This window comes from Budorcas taxicolor, chromosome 5, assembly GCF_023091745.1.
Source record: "Budorcas taxicolor isolate Tak-1 chromosome 5, Takin1.1, whole genome shotgun sequence".
Lineage (NCBI taxonomy): Eukaryota > Metazoa > Chordata > Mammalia > Artiodactyla > Bovidae > Budorcas > Budorcas taxicolor.
In genome coordinates, this window is record NC_068914.1 from 103,014,030 (window position 1) to 103,038,403 (window position 24,374).

At 37.6% G+C, this 24,374-nt stretch overlaps 1 pseudogene; it reads left to right on the top strand.

Annotated features, from left to right (window-relative positions):
• Window positions 1–13,168: 13,168 nt before the first annotated feature.
• On the top strand, window positions 13,169–17,845 carry LOC128048167 (olfactory receptor 6C1-like; annotated as a pseudogene).
• Window positions 17,846–24,374: the final 6,529 nt, after the last annotated feature.

Here is a 24,374-nt window from a genome sequence, read left to right on the forward strand (position 1 = left end):
CTTTGGAAGGAATGATGCTAAAGCTGAAGCTCCAGTACTTTGGCCACCTCATGCGAAGTGTTGACTCATTGGAAAAGACTCTGATGCTGGGAGGGATTGGGGGCAGGAGGAGAAAGGGACGACAGAGGATGAGATGGCTGGATGGCATCACTGACTCAATGGTTGTGAGTCTGAGTGAACTCCAGGAGTTGGTGATGGACAGGGAGGCCTGGCATGCTGCGATTCATGGGGTCACAAAGATTCGAACATGACTGAGCGACTGAACTGAACTGACCATTTCCAGTCCTGCTGAGTTTTCCAAATTTGCTGACATATTGAGTGCAGCACTGAACTGAACTGAAGGAACGAATGTTGAAGATAAGAGAATAGAGTAAAGAAACAGGCTGATATTGCTTGGTTTACATAGAGAACCAATAAAACTCCAAGACAAGAAGTTTGCCCTGTTCATGGAAGCCTAGGTGCCCTCCAGTCTCCCGAGGGAGTGAAGACGCAGAACATCTTCCCATTCAGGTCTTAGAAACCCAGGCAGATAAGTGAATGCAGGGAGCCTTTATGCTCCAAGGGATCCGCCTGAAAAAGAGGGAGGAAGAGGGAGAGAGAGAGAGAGAGAGAGAAAATGATTGTCGTGGGGTGACCAAGCTTCTTCCAGCGAGGCCCATTGTTTTTATTTTCAAAATGGTCTTTTATACCTTTACTTGTACATAGAGGGAAATGAAAGATGCAAAGTCATACAGAGTCAGCCCAAACATTACATCTGTTTTGTCTTTATCGAAACCAGGATTTTTTCTGCAAACCTTTCCCATAGACGATGTTGTGTACATTATCGTCTGGCCTTGGAGGCCTGTGAGCATTTTATGGCCCTCTTTTGATAAAGGCTGTTCAACCAGAAAACTTATTTTTCCTTGAAATGTTTTTTCTTTATATTTCTAATCTATGTCAGCCTCAGAATATATTAAACAAGTTACATTTCTCACGGAGCAAGGTTGCAGTGAGTTACAAGAAAGAACCAATTAGCTCATAAGTCTGATGTGGTTAATTTCAAGGCTACACTTGTTTTTCTTACATTCTAACTATGTTTACTAATGCACTCCCAGGTGCACAGTGGATAAGAGATATGGAAACTTAACAACAAGCATTGGCCCAATAATGAAATCTTACACCAGAACTACTCTAATAACTTTTAACTCTTTAAAAGGCTCTATGTTTTAGGCTTTCTGGACCTCTCACAGTTGGGAGGCTGTAAATAATCATATGCGTAGCTGCAAAAGTCTGGATATACCTGCCAAGCAAGCTAGAATGGTAACAGAGGGGGTTTGATTTGAAATATTCCTCTCATGTCCAAGAGACTTATTAGCTATAGCCCTAAGTTGATTTTCTCCAGAGAAACGTGGTCGGGGATAGCCCCCTGTTAATGTCAGAGGAGTTGGTGAAAGTCATGAAATAGTAAAACAGACAGATTCTGGTTTGGGGGTAGATGCTCGAGAAAGCCTAGGGAGCCCTTTGAGTTCTGAAGCCTTGCTTAACAGTTCTCTTCCACATGACTTTGTCATGGGTGGGATCTCCCATGGTGGCTCCCGGCAATATCATGTATGAAATGAATCGCCAGTCCAGGTTCGATGCTTGATATTGGATGCTTGGGGCTGGTGCACTGGGACGACCCAGAGTGATGGTACTGGGAGGGAGGAGGGAGGAGGGTTCAGGATGGGGAACATGTGTATACCTGTGGCGAATTCATGTTGATGTATGGCAAAACCAATACAATATTTTAAAGTAAAAAAAAAAAAAAATAGAAAATAGGTACTGAACTTTACAAAATAAAAAGCTCTACATTTAAAGTACATTTTATCTGTTTGGACTTTTATCTCTTTAGTCCCTTATCATTGTTAATATATAAATTCTTAAAACATAGGAAATTGTCAACGTTCAGCCTGAAAATACACCGGAAATTACACACTCATTTTGAAACTCTACATTTGAAGTAAGATGCAGCATTGCAGGATCCTTTCAGGGACTGATTAACAAAATTAAAACTATCTATTCACATCGTGCTATGTCTTTAAAAAATACGTTTCATTTCCAGAAAATTCTGCATAAGAAATAACATTTTCTATAATTTTAAATGCCAATAACAAAGCACTGGAGAAACTTGGTCATTGAAGTGAAAGAAACATTGGGAAATTATTATGTTAACTATTATGTGGCCTGTTAAGAGACTATAAACAGCAAGCACAGCTATACAGATATTTAGGAATTTCAGGATTTAATTTAATTTCTTTTAAAGTGGCCTTTATTTTTTAACAAAATCTCACTTATTGGCAGGAAACATTGCCTTATAGGCCATGTCTTTGAAGGCTTCTTTACTGGCTGGTCTCTCAAGAGTGTAGATGTAGTGGTTCAACAAGGGGGCCACAGAGGTACTAAGAATAGCTAGTCCTTTTATTAATTACACCATTTCTTTGGCCAAGGGATTAGCATACATGAATATACAGCTTCCATAGGAGATGGAAATGACAATCACGTGAAAGGAACAAGTAGAGAAAGCCTTTTTTCTCTGACTAGCAGATGAAATTCTCTAAAGTCCTAATAATGTGCATATAGGACAAAATCCCTAATGCCAAGGTGAACAGCAAACTAACAAAAGCAAAGTAAAATCCCATTACCACTGGAAGTCATGTATCTGAATAAGACAATTGTAAAAGGGGGAGACAGTCGCACACAAAACGATCAATGTGAACAAGACAATTGTAAAAGAGGAAAACAGTCACACAAAAAGTGATCCAAAAGTGATTACTGTGCTTCTATTGGAAGGACAGTAATCCAGCTGGAGGAAAAGCATAAGTCATTTGGAAGATGGTCAGAAACCTGCCCAGCCAAGCACAGAGCAAAGCAGGCTGCAGAACTTACTGTTCACAATGGTTGTGTAATTCATGGGCTTGCAGATCACAACATAGTGGTCATAGGACATGGAGGTTAGAATGTGAAATTCAGTCACCCCGATGAAAATAGAGAAAAATAATGAGACTGCACAATTGTAGAAATAGTCTTGTCCCTGGTGATGCTTGCTCCCAGAAATCTGGGGATATACACAGTAGTATAGGAGATTTCTAAGAAAGAGAAGTTTCGGAAGAAGAAATACATTGGTGTCTGGAGATGGGAATCCACTCAGGTTGGAGTGATAATAGGTTTCCAGTAACAATACATATGTGATAAATAAAAAGAGGAAAATCACAATCTGAAGGTCAGGATCATCAGAAAGGCCTACGAGGACAAACTCTGTGATCACTGTGTGGTTCATTTCTCTGTCTCTTTTTCTCCTTTTTCCTTCTTATAAATATATTTAGGTGGAAAGTGTATTAAAGGGAAAAGATGAAAGATTTAATTCACTGTGATCAATATCATTATCATGAATACAATTCTAAAACACTCTCTATATTCATGCCAATGTTATTTTCTTTTGATTATTTTCTTTGCATTGTACCTTAAAACGTTTGAGTCCTGCTTTATTTACTAGCACTCATTCTAAATTGAGTAGGAGATGTTAGGAAATTTTCATACAATAAGTCATATTATTCAGCGGCTATAAATTAAATCAATTCTTTGCTTTGTCCAATTTATTCAAATAATTGCATTTTTAAAGAAATAATCATATAAATACATTTTTCTGTGATGTATTTATTAAAGGATACCATAACTTGAAAGTGTTTCCCAGATGGGTCAGTGGTAAAGAATACATCTGCCAAGCAGGAGATGTGGGTTCAATTTCTAGGTCGAGAAGATCCTCTAGAAAAAAAATGGAAAACCACTCCAGTATTTTTGCCTGGAAAATCATGGACAGAGGAACCTGGCGGGCAACAGTCCATGGTCGCAAAGAGTGGGCATAATTGAAGTGACTTAGAACACACAGTGCTTTGTCTCATTTTAATTTGCATTTCACTGATGACTTATGCTGTGAATATTTTTCATATGCTTGTTTACCACCTGTATATCTTCTTTGAGGAGAGGTCTGCAAAGGTCTATTGTCCATTTGTTAACTGGGTTGTTTGTTTCCTTATTGCTTAATTTTAAGTATTTGCATATTTTGCATAGCAGTGCTTTGTCAGATGTTTCTTTTGCAAATACTTCTCTCATTCTGTGGCTTGCCTTATAATTCTCTCATTATTACCCTTAAAAGGCAGGAGTTTTAAATTTTAATTATGTTCATTTATGTCATGGATCACACTTTTGTTGTTATTTCTTAAACATTGCTCTACCCAAAGTCACATAGGTTTATTCTATATGATCTGTTTATCTTGCATTTAATGTTTGTTTTCCTAGTCTCCTGAGGTGGCAAATTAGATTTTCAATTTAAGATCTTTCTTCCTTTCTGATATGTTTATTCAATGCTATAAATTTATCTTTCAACACTGTTTTTGCCATATCCCACAAATTTTGATAAGCTGTATTTTCTTTATCATTTCAAAGTATTTAACAATTTATACTCACATTCCTTCCTTGTTTCATAGGTTATTTAAAATCATGTTGTTTAATCTGCATGTATTTGAGGATTATTTAGTTATTTTTTTTGTGTGTAATTGATTTCTAGTTTCCATTCTAATCTGGTCTTGGAGTAGACACTGTATTATTTCTATTTTTAAAATTTGTTTGGTGTGTCTGAGGCCCAGATTGTGGTCTGTCTTAGTAAATATTTTGTGTGCACTTGAGAAATACAGATTTTTCTGTTAATTTGTGAATTAACTCGATATGTGTTAGTTGCTCATTCATGTATGATTCTTTGTGACCCCAAAGACTGTAATCCACCAGGCTCCTCTGTCTATGGGATTTCCCAGGCAAGAATACCAGAGTGGTTTACCATTTCCTCCTCCAGGGCATCTTCCTGACCCAGGGATTGAACCCAGGTCTTCTGCATTGCAGGCAGATTTTTTACCCTGTAGCTACCAGGGAAGCTCAAAATAGGTGTCAATTTTAACCAGTTGGTTGATAACTTTGCTGAGTTCATCTATGTCTTACTGATTTTCTACCTACTGGATATATTCCTTTCTGATAAATAGGTGTTGATGTCTTCAACTGGGATAGTGTGTTCATCTATCTTTTAGTAATTCTATTAGTTTATGCATCATAGAGTTTGTCTCTTGTTAAGTATTAGGAATAGTCATCAGAAATTTTTAGTCCATCTTGGAGAATTGACCTATTTTCAAAGAGACATTTTATGGAGACATTTTATTATATGATAAAAGAAAATGTAACATTTATACATAAGATTCATTCCCAGTATTTCAGTCAATAAGAAGTAAAAAAGACTATTCTTCAGAGAAATCCTGACAGGAAATTCAGGAAATCTCTTCCAAAATTTGGCATATTTAGATATGTTCACATATATATTATGCAAAATACTCTATTTGCTTCTAGCCTTATTTCTCATGCTCTTCTATCGCTTTAGACATTGTCTGACAAATTTTCTCTTTCAATAGTGGTACAATTGTTGATAACACATTTATAATCCTTAGAGTATTTTCCTCTTGGCCTTTGTTGGCACTTTGGATTCACTGGCATATTTCCTATGAGCCCGGGGCATGTGTGGTGGATAAAACAACATGTGGCTGATACTGGTTAAAACCATATAGAGTCATGTCCATAAAGGACCAAGTAACTCCATATTTTGCATCCATTCACTATTTTTGCTCCCATGGCTACAATGGAAGATGTATTAAATATTATCTATAGGCAAAATAATTCCAAATGTATTCAGCATGTAAGGGTGATTTTAGAAGTGCTGGTTTGCTTAACCTAAAACTGAAATGGTTGCCAATATATTTTTTAAAGGCTTAACCAACTGATATGATGCATTTGTATGACAAGGAGAGATAGGATTGTAAAGAAAAAGGCAATGAAAGCTTTGTTTTTGTTTTACTTTTAATTTAAATAAGCCTTCACTTGATGAAGGTGGAAGAGGAGAGTGAAAAAGTTGACTTAAAACTCAACACTCACAAAATGAAGATCAGAGCGTCCAGTCCCATTCAGTAAGTAAGTAAGTTCAGTTGCTCAGTCGTGAGCAAAGTCGTGTCCGACTCTTTGCACAACCCCATGAATCACAGCACACCAGGCCTCCCTGTCTATCACCAACTCCCAGAGTTCACTCAGACTCACGTCCATCGAGTCAGTCATGCCATCCAGCCATCTCATCCTCTGTTGTCCCCTTTTCCTCCTTCCCCCAATCCCTCCCAGCATCAGAGTCTTTTCCAATGAGTCAACTCTTCACATGAGGTGGCCAAAGTACTGGAGTTTCAGCTTTAGCATCATTCCTTCCAAAGAAATCCCAGGGCAGATCTCCTTCAGAATGGACTGCTTGGATCTCCTTGCAGTCCAAGAGACTCTCAAGAGCCTTCTCCAACACCACAGTTCAAAAGCGTCAATTCTTTGGTGCTCAGCTTTCTTCACAATCCAACTCTTGCATCCATACATGACCACTGGAAAAACCATAGCCTTGACTAGACGGACCTTAGTTGGCAAAATAATGTCCCTGCTTTTCAACATGCTATTTAGGTTGGTCATGGCAAATAGATGGGGAAACACTGGAAACAGCAACAGACTTTATTTGCTTAGGCTTCAAAATCACTGCACTTGGTAACCGCAGCCACGAAACTAAAAGATGCTTGCTTCTTGTAAGAAAAACTATGACAAACTTAGGCAGCGTATTAAAAAGCAGAGACATTACTTTGCTGACAAAAGTTCATATAGTTAAAAGCTATGTTCTTTTCCAGTAGTCCTTTATGGATGTGAAAGTTGGACCACAAAGAAAGCTGAGTGCCCAAGAATTGATGCCTTTGAGCTGTGGTGTTGAAGAAGACTCTTGAGAGTCCCTTGGACTACAAGATCAAACCAGTCAATCCTAAAGGAAATCAATCCTGAATATTCATTGGAAAGACTGATGCTGAAGCTGAAGCTCCAATTTTAACAAACTGAGACAATCAGGAGAGAAATAGAATATCTCTATGAAAACCTACAAACTTTGAGAGTGATTTTAGATGATAACTATTTTTCCTCATTATTCCTATTCATGCTGGTTGGTGCTTTGAACTGACCTACTTGATTTGACTCCCCTTTTTTATTAGGAAAAATGTAAGGTCATTTTTTCCCCCAGAAGAATCAGAGAAACAGAATTTTGAACTAATTGTAAGATTATTAAAAGGCAATCTTAAAGCAATAATCTGAAAATAATCTAAATTGATTCTTATGAGTTTGTTTCCATTTAGTTATGATGAAGTTCTTACATGATATTAGAAGTCAGCCTTGTTGGTGGGAATGCAAACTAGTACAGCCACTATGGAAAACAGTGTGGAGATTCCTTTAAAAACTGGAAATAAAACTGTTTTATGACCCAGCAATCCCACTGCTGGACATACACACTGAGGAAACCAGAATTGAAAGAGACATATGTACCCCAATGTTCATCGCAGCACTGTTTATAATAGCCAGGACATGGAAGCAACCTAGATGTCCATCAGCAGATGAATGGATAAGAAAGCTGCAGTACATATACACAATGGAGTATTACTCAGCCATTCAAAAGAATACATTGGAATCAGTTCTAATGAGGTGGATGAAACTGGAGCCAACTATACAGAGTGAAGTAAGCCAGAAAGAAAAACAGCAATACAGTATACTAATGCATACATATGGAATTTAGAAAGATGGTAACAATAACCCTGTATGCAAGACAGCAAAAGAGACACAAATGTATAGAACAGTCTTTTGGACTCTGTGGAAGAGGGCGAGGGTGGGATGATTTGGGAGAATGGCATTGAAACATGTATAATATCATATAAGAAATGAATCACCAGTCTAGGTTCAATGCAGGATACAGGATGCTTGGGGCTGGTGAACTGGGATGACCCAGAGGGATGGTATGGGGAAGGAGGTGGGAGGAGGGTTCAGGATTGGGACCCCGTGTACACCCGTGGCAGATTCATATTGATGTATGGCAAACAAATACAATATTGTAAAGTAAAAAATAAATAAATAAAATAAAATCTGAAAGAAAAAAAAAAAGAAGTCAGCAAACGCAGTCAAGAGTGGAATAAATCATTCCAGAAAAAAAATTCAAGTTTTTTAAAATAAAAATATACCCAAGGTATTAAATTAAACCAATGTTCTGTTGTCTTCTGTGACAAATTAAATTTGCACAAAAAAATAACACCAAAAAATTATGGTCAAGTGAGAGGGAAAGTTCAACAATTGGAATGCTGTGCAGTAATTCTGATGGTGCAACATGCCTTAAGGATAAATATGTTTGCGGCATCACTTATGACTTCCTAGGAGGCTTAAGATAATAAAAATGAATTCAGTACATGTAGACAATACAGGAGGCTAATTTATGTTTCCAGTTATATTGTGGAATTTAGGAAGCTTCTCACAGGCATATTTATATAAAATAAGGAAAAACAATGTCTCTGTCTCTAATAATTGTTTAAATATTGTTGCTTCTTTAAATTGGAAAATTTGGGGAATCATAGTACTCTTTTGTTAAAAGAGCCATCCTTAAAATTACTTTAGATTGACAGAGATGTCCTAAAAGTCGTTTCTAGCTATTTTATTTAGCACGATGGCAAGCCTTTATTTATATAATAGGTTAATTTTCACACTCAACGAGCTACAAGCTTAATTTGACAGTGTGGTACCCATTATTAGAATTCATTAAAAAGAAAGGGACAGAAAGGAATATGAAGCTTGTTAACCTAAGCTCCATGGAAATAAGAGGAAAATATGGATGGATTTTTAGGAAAGCAAGTCTGAAATTATGTCTTAGAAATTCTTCATTACACCAAGGAAATACCAGGAATGGTTGACAGATCACTCCTTAGAAAGTGTTTATAGATCAGAGTGATACAGAGTTGTTAATTACAGAGGCTTGTTAATTGAGAATGATGACTTTTGTGTTTATAAATGCCTATCATGTAATTGAATTGCTGTACTTTTGTCTACAGAATATGAAATTTTAATGCCTATTTTTCTTGCTAGTGTTCTTCACCTTTCTTTTCCCTCTAGTCCCTGAGGATTAGGGAAAAAATAAGTTCATTTTCTTGTGAATATCACATTCTCTCTCTGTAGCACTGACTATGATCCATCTCAGCAGGAATTTTCCTTAAATCGACAGCAGCTATACTTTTTGCTGTACAATGAAGTGAGTGAAAGAAGTCTCAGGCTAGTAAGTGAAAAAAACACTGAGAATTTTCATATGCATCATATTATGATGCATTACATGCTACAGATCAGCAAACCTGTATCTTGAAACTAAATAGTCTATTGCCAAAACTTCTGACACTGGAATGTAAACTTTGCTATTTAATGAGTATTCTCATAATGAGTGATATAAAAATGAACTGGTTTAATGTAGGGGGGGAATTCTTCACTTCTTTTTAAAATGCATTATTTTAAATATTATTATTTAATGCATTATTATTATCATAACTGTTATTTAGAAAGACAAAATAAAAGACCTTCTTTGCTATTTCTTGGATTATTCCAAGGTAGTAATGACTTTCTATTAACAAAGTATTAATGGAGATAAAAGAAAAAAATTTAGGTTAGAAAGCAGCTGGGGTCCAGCCCCAGTGGATCCAGGGAATTTGAAACAGGGATGGAGTCGGAGTCTGGGAAAGGACTATTTAATTAGAAATATAAAGAGATCAGGAAAGAATAGTGTAGTAGGAAAATTAGTGGAGAAAAGAGGCTGAATAACTTGGTTTACACGGAAAACTAATAAAACCTTGAGACAAGAGGTTTGTACCATCTACGTTAGGCCACCGGCACCCACTTGAATAGCAGAGGGTGCCCCGCCTTAGGCTCCCTCTCACGTGGATCTTAGAAGCCAGGGCAAGTAAGTAGACTTGGCCAACCTCTGGGCTCCAGATGGGAATTCAGCTGGAGAAGGGGAGAAAAGAATGACATGGGGGAGCCCAGCATCGGTGCAAGACTCACAACTTCATTTTCAAAATCAGCTTATATACCCCAAGTTGTACATAAAGAAATAATGGAATATGCAGAGTTATGCAGGGTAGCAGTCCTGACCCTCATTGAGACCAGGCTTTCTTTTTGCATACCTTCCCGTATACAAAAGGTCTCAGGTGATTTACATTATCTTCTGGCCAAGAGGCCTGTTAACATTTTTATGGCTTTCTTCCTAGATAAATGTCTATCAACCAGAAAACTCTTTCCCTAGAAGTGTTTTTTCTTTACTCTGCATCACCTTCAAAGTACTAAATAAAGTTACATTCTTGTAGAACAAAGTTGCAGTGGGTTATAACGAAGAAAGTGCTTAACTCAAAGATCTAATGTTGCTAATACCAGGTCTACTACCTGTTTTTTTCTATATACCAACTATATCTACAAATAAAAGATATGAAAATTTGGCAGCAAGTATTGGCTCAACAAATGAAACCTTTAATCAGTTCTATTCTAATGATTTTGACTCCTTGGAAGCCCCTACATTCCTAGGATGTTTTAAGCTTCCTGTGCCTCTCGCGGTCAGGAGGCCACAAACAATCACATGCGCAGCTGTGAGAGTCCGGCAGGCAGGCTAGAAAGCCATCAGGGGGGGTTTTGGATTGAAACACTCTTATTATGCCCAGGAGATTTATTATCTAAAAGCTCTAAATTAACTTTTTCCAGAAAAAGGTGGTGGGGGGACAGCCCCCTGTTAATGTCAGAAGAGTAGGTGGAAAGCATAACACAGTAAAGCAGGCAGACTCTGGTTTTGGGGGTGGATGCTCAGGAAATTCCAGGGGGAACCCCTGAAGCCTGATCATGCCCTTGCATTTTGTCAGGCTTCCTTCCTCATGACATTTTCCACGGGTGGGATTCCTCACGCTGGCTCCCAGCAGAAAGCTATATATACATATATATAGAAAGACAGACAGAGGGAGAGGGAGAGAGAAAGAGAGCATTAATATCATTTAGATGGGAGAAATTTTGAAGGAAAAAAATGTTTCCTGGAAGATAATATTTTAAGTTTTACTTTAGCCGATGACACATATCATTAATTACAGTCTACTAAAGATCCACTCTGCCTCTTCTGTACTCTGGACTCTTTAAAGATATTCCTAACATTTCTGGCACCAGGGACCAATTTCCTGGAAGACTGTTTTTCCATGGACCAGAGTAGAAGGTGGTTTCAGGATTATTCAAAAAGTGTGACATTTATGGTGAACTTTATTTTTATTGCTACTGTATCAACTCCATCTTAGATCATCAGACATTAGATCATGGAGTTCAGGGACCCCAGCTCTAATACCTGAGGAGGTCATGACAATGAATGTATTGCCTGTGGCTTCAGATGAGGAGTAGGAGGTTGGGAAGGTGAGAATTTTCTTAATGAAAACTTAGAAATTTGTCACATTATGAAAGATTTTACTCTAATGACTTTCATTTTGGATGGACCCATCTGAGTGATCTTTTTCTGACATACCTGGATTTACTAAATTAACTAGTAAATTAAAAAAAAAAAACAAAGCAAAAACATTGGGTGAAAGATTAGGAAATAATACAATTTTACTGGGTTTGAAGAAAAGATGAGGATTTTCTCAATGGGAAAGGATTTTAAAAAGTCAATAGGTATCATTTTTATTTTGGTATTTGAAACGCTTAGAAAAGCCTATGTTAAAATCCCTGCTCTTCCCATTCAGAGTGCACGATTTGGATTATTATCATTTAGCGGCTAAGTCCACTCCTGCAACTTCATGAACTGTAGCCCGCCAGGCTTCTCTGTCTGTGGGATTTCCCAGGCATGAATTCTGGAGTGTATTCCCATTTTCTTCTCCAGCAGACTTTCCCAACCCAGGAATGGACCTGAGTCTCCTGCAATGCAGGTGAATTCTTTACTACTGAGCCATTAGGAAAGCCCATGATTTGGATTAGCTTTTTAAAAATAATTTTAGCCTGGCTTCAATCAGTAAATTGGAGTTTTAAAAGAAAAATTCTATGAGAAATTCAGACCAGCATAAGATAAAAAAATTACTTTAAAGCAAGTTGTCTATTTTTATTAAGTTGTTTAAAAGATCCCCCAAGTCAAATCAAAAATGGATAACACTTCAAGAAATAAATTCCAGTGCTATTCAAGAATCAGTTCAGTTCAGTTCAGTTCACTCACTCAGTCTTGTCCGACTCTTTGCAACCCCATGAATCGCAGCATGCCAGGCCTCCCTGTCCATCACCATCTCCCGGAGTTCACTCAGACTCACGTCCATCGAGTCCGTGATGCCATCCAGCCATCTCATCCTCTGTCATCCCCTTCTTCTCCTGCCCCCAATCCCTCCCAGCATCAAAGTCTTTTCCACTGAGTCAACTCTTCACATGAGGTGGCCAAAGTACTGGAGTTTCAGCTTTAGCACCATTCCTTCCAAAGAAATCCCAGGGCTGATCTCCTTCAGAATGGACTGGTTGGATCTCCTTGCAGTCCAAGGGACTCTCAAGAGTCTTCTCCAACACCACAGTTCAAAAGCATCAATTCTTTGGTGCTCAGCCTTCTTCACAGTCCAACTCTCACATCCACACATGACTACTGGGAAAACCACAGCCTTGACTAGACGGACCTTAGTCGGCAAACTAATGTCTCTGCTTTTGAATATACTATCTAGGTTGGTCATAACTTTTCTTCCAAGGAGTAAGAGTCTTTTAATTTCATTGCTGCATTCACAATCTGCAGTGATTTTTGGAGCACAAAAAAATAAATTCTGACACTGTCTCCACTGTTTCCCCATCTATTTCCCATTGAGCAATGTGACCAGATGCCATGATCTTCGTTTTCTGAATGTTGAGCTTTAAGCCAACTTTTTTACTTTCCTCTTTTACTTTCATCAAGAGGCTTTTTAGTTCCTCTTCACTTTCTGCCAGAAGGGTGGCATCATCTGCATATCTGAGGTTATTGATATTTCTCCCAGCAATCTTGATTCCAGCTTGTGTTTCTTCCAGTCCAGCGTTTCTCATGATGTACTCTGCATAGAAGTTAAATAAGCAGGGTGATGATATACAGCCTTGACGCACTCCTTTTCCTATTTGGAACCAGTCTGTTGTTCCATGTCCAGTTCTAATTGTTGCTTCCTGGCCTGCAAAGCCCCTTTTATTTGAGGCTTCTTTTTATTTTTCCAAAAGTGTACACAAAAGAAGAAGAAGAAAAATGAGAAACTACACAGAAACAGCAGAGTTGATCCCTGGGACTGTCAGATGACCCATAACTTCAGGTTATGATCTTTGTCTTTCTGCTCATCAACTACAGGCTCAGCATAACTGAGAACCTGACCTTTATCACCTTGACGCTACAGGATGCCCAACTCCAGTCCCCCATGTATCGCTTCCTGAGGAGTTTCTCCATATTACAAGTGTCATTCACAACTGTCACTATTCCTAAGCTCCTGGCCACCATTATTACAGGAGATAAAAAACATTTCCTTTAATGATTGTATGGCTCAGTTATTTTATTTAAGTTTTTTCCATTCTCTTGGGAGTCACTGAGTTTTACCTTCTGGCTGCCATGTCCTACGACCATTACATTGCCATCTGCAAACCACTGCACTACATGACCATCAAGAATCACAGAGTCTTCACACAGCTTGTCTTGGCCTCTTGGCTGGCTTCATTCCTAATCATATTCCCATTACTCATGTTCTTCATACAGCTCAGTTACTATAAGTGTAGTGCTATTGACCATTTTCCTTGTGATTATTTTCCCTTTAACCTAGATAACATATTAAAAAGCAGGGACATTACTTTGCCAACAAAGGTCCATCTAGTCAAAGCTATGGTTTTTCCAGTGGTCATATATGGATGTGAAAGTTGAACTGTGAAAAAAGCTGAACACCAAAGAATTGATGCTTTTGAACTGTGATGTTGGAGAAGGCTCTTGAGAGTCCCTTGGACTGCAACTAGATCCAACCAGTCCATTCTAATGAAGATCAGTCCTGGGTATTCATTGGAAGGACTGATGCTAAAGCTGAAACTCCAATATTTTGGCCACCTCATGTGAAGAATTGACTCATTGGAAAACACTCTGATGCTGGGAGGGATGGGGGCAGGAGGAGAAGGGGACGACAGAGGATGAGATGGCTGGATGGCATCACCGAACAATGGATATTAATTTGAGTAAACTCCACGAGTTGGTGATGGACAGGGAGGCTGGCGTGCTGTGATTCATGGGGTCGAAAAGAGTTGGACACGACTGAGCAACTGAACTGAAATGACTTGATACATATATCAAGAAGGGAAACAAAAAACAAAGGAGAAAAGGAAAGATATAATACCCATTTGAATCCAAAGTTCCAAAGAATATCAAGGAGAGATAAGAAAGCCTTCCTCAGTGATCAAAGCAAAGACATAGACAAAAACAATAGAATGGGAAAGACTAGAGATCTCTTCAAGAAAATTAGAGATACCAAGGGAATATTTCATGCAAAGATGGGCTCAATATAGGACAGAAGTGGTCTGGACCTAACAGAAGCAGAAGATATTAAGAAGAGGTGGCAAGAATAAACAGAAGAAATGTACAAAAAACATCTTTATGATCCATATAATCACAATGGTGTGATCACTCACCTAGAGCCAGACATCCTGGAATGTGAAGTCAAGCGGGCCTTAGGAAGCAACACTATGAAAAAAGCTACTGGAGGTGATGGAATACCAGTTGAGGTATTTCAAATCCTGAAAGATGACGCTGTGAAACTGCTGCACTCAATATGTCAGCAAATTTGGAAAACTCAACAGTGGCCACAGGACTGGAAAATGTAGGTTTTCATTCCTATCCCAAAGAAAGACAATGCCAAAGAATGCTCAAACTACTGCATAATTGCACTCATCTCACACGCTAGTAGAGGAATGCTTAAAATTCTCCAAGCCATGCTTCTGCATTACATGTACCGTAAACTTCCAGATATTCAAGCTGGTTTTAGAAAAGGCAGAGGAACCAGAGATCAAATTGCCAACATCCGCTGGATCATCAAAATAGCAAGAGAGTTCCAGGAAAACATCTATTTCTGTTTTATTGACTATACCAAAGCCTTTGACTCTGTGGATCACAATAAACTGGAAAATTCTGAAAGAGATGGGAATACCAGACCACCTGACCTGCCTCTTGGGAAACCTGTATGCAGGTCAGGAAGCAACAGTTGGAACTGGACATGGAACAACAGACTGGTTCCAAATAGGAAAAGGAGTGTGTCAAGGCTGTATATTGTCACCCTGCTTATTTAACTTCTATGCAGAGTACATAATGAGAAACGCTGGGCTGGAGGAAGCAAAAGCTGGCATCAAGATTGCCGAGAGAAATATCAATCTCCTCAGATATGCAGATGACACCACCCTTCTGGCAGAAAGTGAAGAGGAACTAAAGAGCCTCTTGATGAAAGTGAAAGAGGAGAGTGTAAAAGTTGGCTTAAAGCTCAACATTCAAAAAACGAAGATCATAGCATCTGGTCCCATCACTGCATGGGAAATAGATGGGGAAACAGTGTAAACAGTGTCAGACTTTCTTTTTCTTGACTCCAAAATCACTGCAGATGGTGACTGAAGCCATGAAATTAAAAGACACTTACTCCTTGGAAGGAAAGTTATGACCAACTTAGACAGCATATTAAAAAGCAGAGACATTCTTTTGCCAACAAAGGTCTGTCTAGTCAAGGATATATTTTTCCCAGTGGTCATGTTTGGATGTTAGAGTTGGACAATAAAGAAAGCTGAACACAGAAGAATTGGTGCTTTTGAACTATGGTGTTGGAGAAGACTCTTGAGAATCCCTTGGACTCCAAGGAGATCCAACCAGTCCATCCTAAAGGAGACCAGTCCTGGGTGTTCATTGGAAGGACTGATGCTGAGGCTGAAAGTCCAATACTTTGGCTACCTGATGCGAAGAGTTGACTCATTTGAAAAGACCCTGATGCTGGGAAAATTTGAGGGCAGGAGGAGAAGGGGACGACAGAGGATGAGATGGTTGGATGGCATCACTGACTTGATGGACATGGGTTTGCGTGAAATCTTGAAGTTGGTGATGCACAGGGAGGCCTGGAGTGCTGTGGTTCATGGGGTCAGAAAGAGCCAGACACGATTGAGCAAGTGAACTGAACTGAACTGATACATATGTCATCAGAACAATTTTGACGACTACTTCTACCACTCAGAAGACAAAGGCCTTTCCACATGTTCTTCCCACATGATGCCATCTCCACCTCTTATGCCAGCTGCATTTTCATGTACATGAATCCATCAGCAAAGGACAGGGTCTCTTTGAGCAAAGGAGTAGCTGTGCAAAATATCTCAGTTGTCCACATGCTAAACCCATTCATCTATATTCTAGGAATCAGCAAGTCAAGAGAGCCTTCATGGATATGGCAAGGAAGAATGTACTTTTCTCAAGGAAATGAAAAAAAAAAAGTCCTATTTCATAAATTAGAGGCATAATGAAATGCAATTAAACAAAACTCAGAATTTTTCAAAATCTATTAATTTTCATATTGTCTCCAGAGTTATTTTTCACTACTCATAATTTCATTGACAGCAGCTTGGCAAGCATATTGTATACATTTTTTTTTCTATTCAAATTCCCATCCTTCTCTCATTCATTTACCTTCCTTTTGACTTAGCTTTTCATTCTGTGCTTCCTGGCTGGTGCCATGTTAGAGTCTGCCTGCCACTGTAGGGGATAGAAGAGACACAGGTTTGATCCCTGGGTGGGGAAGATACTTTGGAATAGGAAATGGCAGCACACTCCAGTATTCTTGCCTGGAAAGTTCTATGAACAGAGGATCCTGATGGGCTACAGCCCATGCTTCACAATGACCTGGCATGACTGTGCAGCTGCACACATGTGTTCCACTCTGTAACTATGAAACTGCCATTTCCTTCTTTGATACTTTTAAAATTCTATTTCTTCCACAATATTTTTTGGGAAATTGAATTCAGACAGAAAGAGGCAGAGCAAGAATGCACAAGAGAGATTTCTTTCTAGAAATTTAGGAAACAGTAAATCACGCTAAACACTATTTTTAATTTACTATACAAGACCATGAGCAGAAGTGACCATCTTACTAGAGTATTACATATATTATTCTCTCCATACAATGGCCTACTTTGTAATTATGTGAAAAACAGCACAACTAAAAATTAATGGAATTATAGTTTCTTGAGAAATCAAAAATCTTCTATTACCCAACTTAAAATCTACTCTGCCACTTAATTTATCAATTGGAGAACAATTATGAATATATACTTTCAAGAAAACTGTGAAATTGCCCTTCTTTTGGGGAACACTTTAAGTAGCACATAACAATTTCTAATAGGAGCCTGAAGATTAAAAATTATTGGAAACCATATATGACTACATTTGCAATAATCAGTTTTATATTTAAATTAATGCTTGAAGTTAAGCTGTTTTTTTAAATTAATCAATAGTTGACAGTTTTTACAGCTTTCCTATATTAGTCGTTATTTTGAGTTAATATCATACACATATAATGCATCCAATTACCTAATTAAATGACAAACTTAATTAATAGGGATAAAGATGTTGACATAGGCAAAATTTTACTGTATATAAATTTGAACTTTTCTTTTGTTAAAAATTTGTATGTTCACTCTGCTTTAAGCATTATAATGATTAGAATATAGAAGATGATTATGCAAGATCATGCAACATTGGCACTGTTTTTTTCCTTTTTTGCTTTTCCATGAAGCCAAAATTTTAAATAATACTGAATGTTACCCAGACTCAACTTACATTTTCTAACCTTTTTTCTATTATGACTGTAATTCTAATTCAGTGAGCCAAATTATTGCTGATATGCATACACTGTACTCAGTTGAAGGTTGAGATCCATACTTGCTGAAAAACGAAGAAAACAAATTTTAACATTACTGAAGAGTTTTCCAGTTTGGAAAGAGTCATGGAGCTACTAACTCCTACCTTCTTGTTGAATCTATAATTTCTACAGTTAATTGGAAATATTTGAAAATACTGAAGTTTAGAATTGATTGATGATGTGGGTTCTTGATACCTGAATAAAAATATACCATAAACTAGCAAGTTATAATTCCAGGAATTAAAAGAACTGTAAATTTTATTACAAAATATATGAAGGGGTTTACGTTGATATCAAATAATGTGGCTGTCCAACTCTACACAAAATTTTTAGTGGTTATTATAAAGGTTTCAGTCAGTGTACACATTTTAATTATCAGTATCAGAAGTCAACACAATTTGTGCCTAAAGGTCACTATATTAATAATTTAGAATTTGCAGACCATAGCATCCCTGATGAAATTATTCAGTTCTCCCTCTCTGTCATTCAAAGGCAGCTATAAACCATATGTGAATGGAAGGGCTCAGGTGTGCCCAATTAAACTTTTAACACAAATATGTGGTGGGCCAACTGTGACCCATGGACAACAGTTTTTCCATAAACATTGGCTAGTATATTATTTCTTATTTAATATAAGTTAATTTGGGTAAAATTTGAAAATGCAATAAAAGATGTAAGATTTCCAAATTTAACAGCAAATGTCTTTTATTTATTTATTAATTGTTAAGGTGAATGAAGACATCTTATAAAATATTTATAGAAGAAAAGGTGAGGCAAAGATTTCTAACTCATTTTTGGACATTTATATTGTTTTTGACATCAAAAGATTAAGTGAAAAAGTCACCAGCAATTGGATTCATAAATAAGGAAATAATTTACTAAAAGAAATGGTCGAAACTAGTATTTCATGTTACATGTGGCCTTATGCCAAAGATAATTTATCTTTAGAGAATTTACTTGTGGAATTTGCCTCATCAAAAGACTAAAAATGAAAAACAAAAGTTGAAATTAAAATCATATATGTGATGATAAAATGAAGTGACCATTCATGACTTTTTAAAGCCTCTTAGTAAAACAGAATGGAACATTATTTCAGTAGCATAAGTAACCTGACGAGATCATCACACGTAGATATGCTACATGCTCCTTGTCTGGCTCCAATTTGAACAAGTCAACAAAAAATGATGTTTTGAGACAATTGGGTATCTAGGCGTATGTTCCCAGTGGCTCAGTGGCAAAGAATCCTCCTGCCAATGCAGAAGACTCAGGAGATATGGGTTCCGTCGCTGGTTCAGGAAGATCTCCTAGAGGAGGAAATAGCAACCTCCTCCTGTGTTCTTGCCTAGGAAATCCCATAAGCAGAGGAGCCTGGTGGGCTAGAGTCCGTGGGGTCACAAAGAATCGGACACAACTGAGCAAGGTGATAAATGACACCAAAGACATTTTGCTAATTTAGCTAGCTTGGAAACTGCATCAGGATTAAGATATATATATTAGGAATTCATACTGAAAATATACAGGTAAGAAAAAGTTTGCTATATAAGTTCTAGTTTAAAATACAACAAAATGTTTCAAAACTTTTCAAAAAACAGGTAAAGCAATATAAAATAGCCTTCATATCTATTGACTTTGCTTGATCTGTACTTGAAACTGTTTCTCCAGTTCTCTATCCTAGTGTATACTTGAAAATATTCATAATTTAAAGTTTATAGCAAACATCATTTTTAATGGTTTAAATAGTAGCTATAGTCTTGATAAAATCAGTTATAAGATGTGAAGGACCACTATAACTGCTTTATTCAATACTCTGCTGGAGATTCTATCCAGGAAACTAGTTTAACAAAAATTGAAAAATATCGGAAATGAGAAAACAAAATAAACAACCAAAAATCATTCTTTGCAATTAACATGATTTTCCTTCTAGGACCTTACTGTATTTACACTAAGTGTTTCTTAAACTGGAAAGTCTCCCTCTCCCAGATAATCACATGGTTAGCACCCATCCCTCCTTCAGATCTCTGTCTAAATATCACCTCAATATAATCTACCCCCTTGACACTATTTAAAATTATACTAGCTCCCCACTTCCAAGGCATTTCAGTTTTCTCTTCCTTTGCAAAACACTTATTATTATTACATTCATGCTTACTGTCTATATTCTCTCCCATCCCTCACCCCATGAAAGCAGGGATCTTTGTCTACTTTGTAGATGAACAGGTTCACTCCCAGCAGGGGTGTGCTGGAACCTGTCTGGACCACATCATGGGACCCAATTGTGCACAGGTTCTTGAAATCTGCCCCAGTAAGAGACTTTGCTTTTATATTTGAAGGGAATGGCAACCCCCTCCAGGATTCTTGCCTGGAGAATTCCATGGACAGAGGAGCCTGGTGGGCTACAGTCCATGGGGTCACAAAGAGTTGGACACAACTGAGCAACATGTTTTTATCCATATAGTGATTCTTTTCATATTTTGTTTCTCACATTCTTTATCAATCAGTTTTTAAGATTTTATTGAGTACTGGAGATTGATTATACACCAAAATTATTTCAAATATTTATTCATTCAGAAATATTTATTGAGTATCCACCGCATAACTGACAGATATTCTAAATGAGAGAATAGTAAATGTTTAACAACTCTCTCTCAGGCGTGAAGGTGAGGGGCTGATTTGTTGAGTTTGTCAATTTCTAAATCTAAATCAAATTTTTGCACACTCAATATGACATGTTGTTTATGAAGTTACCTCATTTAGCTCAGTCATTTTGGTTTTTGACACTTTCTTTTTTAAAATAATTTTACTTATTTATTTATTTTTGGCTGCACCGGCTATCTCTAGTTGAGACAGTTGGGGGCTACTCTCCACTTATGGTGTATGAGCTTCTCATTGCGGTGGCTTCTCTTCATGTGGAGCACGGGCCGTAGGTGGTAAAGGCTTCAATAGTTGCAGCATGTTGACTCTGTAATTGCGGTTCCCGGGCTCTAGAGCATAGGCTCAGATTTTGTGGAGAACTGTCTTAGTTGCTCCATGGCTTGAGGAATCTTCCACTTCAGGGATCACAGCTACATCTCTAGCATTAACTAGTGGATTCTTTACCACTGAGCCACTAAGGAAGCATAAGCACTTTCTTATTAATATTCACAAAACTGATTCACCTGTGTCTTTTAATAATGCCTCCTCAGCCCTCTGTTTACTTAACAAATTACCCTGAGAAAACAGGAAAGACAAGGCAAATCCAATTCCCTGTGTATGACATACATGGAGAAGAAATTTCTAAATCTCTTTTTCTCAAAGCAGCATTTGTAGGAAAATATAACAGTCTCTGTGGAGAAGGCAATGGCACCCCACTCCAGTACTCTTGCCTGGAAAATCCCACGGACATTGGAGCCTGGTGGGCTGCAGTCCATGGGGTTGCTGAGGGTCAGACACGACTGAGCGACTTCACTTTCACTTTTCACTTTCATGCATTGGAGAAGGAAATGGCAACCCACTCCAGTGTTCTTGCCTGGAGAATCCCAGGGACGGGGGAGCCTGGTAGGCAGCCGTATATGGGATCGTACAGAGTCGGACACGACTAAAGCGATGCAGCAGCAGCAGCAGCAGCATAACAATCTCTGAAGCCTAAGGAAAATATTACTTAAATTGCATGGGTAAATAATCATAAAATTACAAAATCGTCATTTAAAATCTGTGCATTAATATGAAGAACATGTTTTAATAGGTAGTGCTTTTTTTAAGTTTATGACTGTTTTCTTTTTTAATATAAATTTATTTATTTTAATTGGAGATTAATTACTTTACAATATTGTATTAGTTTTGCCATACATCAACATGAATCCACCATTATGTGAAAAGGTGTAAGAAATATTTGACTAGTCCCCCCAAGTGCAACTGTTTGTACACAGAGCTTGGATAAGAGACAAGAATCAATTATGAGTCACAGTATAATGAAATGTGCCCCAATTGTGCAATATCAGGAATGAATGATATTGTGGGTCAAATATCACCAGTCAAACCCTAATGAGAATATAATCCTTGAGAGCAAGGACATGGTTAAGTCATCATATTTGTTTTGAGAGTAAAATTGAAACCAAATAAATTGCTAACTCAGCTCACCAACTCTGAAATTATATAATTATTGAAGTGACCAGACCATAAAATTTGAGACTACATCATCAAGAAAAACCAGGAAGCAAGTAAAATTAGGTATTATTCAGGTTAATGCATATTAGTACATCTCATTCATGTGTTTTAAAGTAGTATTTGCATATGGGTTTGTGAATTTAGGAAATTTTCGTTATTAGTAAATGGTGGTTTACCAACAAGAATGCTATTCATGGAGTTCTAAAGAAGCAGCATATCAATAAGTATTGAGTTGTTCATTAGTTTTTCCTAAGTTAAATGGTTTTCATTTATAGAAATAAAACTATAAAAATGGCATTCCTTATTTAAAGGAATATCTGCTTCCCAGTAAAGGTTTTGCCCATCTACTTATTCATTTGCTAAGGCAAAAATTGTAAAACAAAAGAAAATAAGTGTGCATTGTATGAACTAAACTGAGTATAGGCAATTATTTAATTTGGTAACAGAAGTTACACTTTGTTGTGTTTTTGGTCTTTTATCAGAAAAGGAAGAAATTAAGGCATTGCATCAACCAAAGCTTTATGGAAATAAATTAGGAGAGAGTGCCACCAAAATATTCCCATGGGTAAATAGCTATATTCTAAAGTGATATATTACTATGCTGTGTTGTTGTTGCTCAGGCGGTTAGTTGTGTCTGACTCTTTCCAACCCCATGAACTGCAGCATGCCAGTCTCCCTGTCCCTCACTATTTCCCGGAGTTTGCTCAAACTCACGTCCACTGAATCTATGATGCCAAGAAGGCGTCTCATCTTCTTTTGTCCCCTTCAACTTAGCCCTCAATCTTTCCCAGCATCAGGGTCTTTTCCAGTGAGTCAGCTCTTCCAATGAATATTCAGAACTGATTTCATTTAGGATTGACTGGTTTGAACTTCTTGCAGTCCAAGGGGCTCTCAGGAGTCTTCTCCAACACCACAGTTAAAAAGCATCTATTTTCGGTGCTTGGCTTTGTTTATAGTCCAACTCTCACATCCACACATGACTACTAGAAAAACCAAAGCTTTGACTAGATGGACTTTTGTTGGCAAAATAATGTCTGTTTTTTAAAATGCTGTTGAGTTTGGTCATAGCTTTTCTTCCAAGAAGCAAGCATTTTTTAATTTCATGGCTACAGTCACCATCTGCAGTGATTTTCGAGCCTCCCAAAATAAATCTGTCACTGTTTCCACTGTTTCCCCATCTATTTGCCATGGAGTGATGGAACTGGTTGCCATGATCTTAGTTTTCTGAATGTTGCATTTTCAGCCAACTTTTTCACTCTCCTCCTCTTTCACTTTCATCAAGAGGCTCCTTAGTTCTTCTTTGCTTTCTACCATAAGGGTGGTGTCATCTGCATATCTGAGGTTATTGATATTTCTGCCCACAATCTTGATTCCAGCTTGTGCTTCATCCAGCCCAGCATTTTGCATGATGTACTCTGCATGTAAGTGAAAGAAGCAGGGTGACAATATGAAGCCTTGAGGTACTCCTTCCCCGATTTAGAACCATTCTTTTGTTCCATGTCCAGTTCTAACTGTTGCTTCTTGACCTGCATACAGATTTCTCAGGAAGCAGGTCAAGTGGTCTGGTACTCCCATCTCTTTAAGAATTTTCCACACTTTGTTGTGATCCACATGGACTGTGGCTACAGTCCACGGGGTCGTAAAAAGTCAGACAAGACTGAGCAACTAACACACACACACACAAACACGCAGGGTGATAATATACAGCCTTGAAGTACTCCTTTCCCAATTTTGAAACAGTCCATTGTTCCTTGTCCAGTCCTAACTGCTGCTTCTTGTCCTGCATATAGATTTCTCAGGAGGCAGTTTAGATTGTCTGGTATTCCCATCTCTTTACAAATTTCCCACAGTTTTACTATGTTCACTAGTCATTTAAACTAGTGAAAATCACCTAAACAAAGTGGGCCTCACTTATGCAAAATATAAAATGTGGAAGTAGGCATACATAAACCCTGTATGCTTTCAAACTCTATTTAGGTTATCTGCAAACTATACTGGTTTTTATAATAATGAGGAGAGGAGGAAAATCAATTTAAATATTTCTGTACTTTTTACAAAGGAAGCTGAATATCTTAAAGAATACCTTGAACCAATTAAAATTATTAGAAAAAATAGCCCTATTTAAGTGTTATCATAAGAGTTTTATTTTATCCATAGTCTATGATAATGTATTTTTGAAGAAGAAATAATGATTTTGAACTTCTGATAATATTCCTTACTACAATGAAAAGCTGAATGGAAATTGGAGAGAGTTCTGTAGGTGAATTTTAAATTTCATTCATTATCGTCATGAAGGATACTTTAAAAGCTTTGTATTCTATCCTCAAATGTGTTTTGATCTTTTATTTCTTATAGGAAACATCCATTTTCTGTTTGAATGGGGGGAAAGGATCAGCA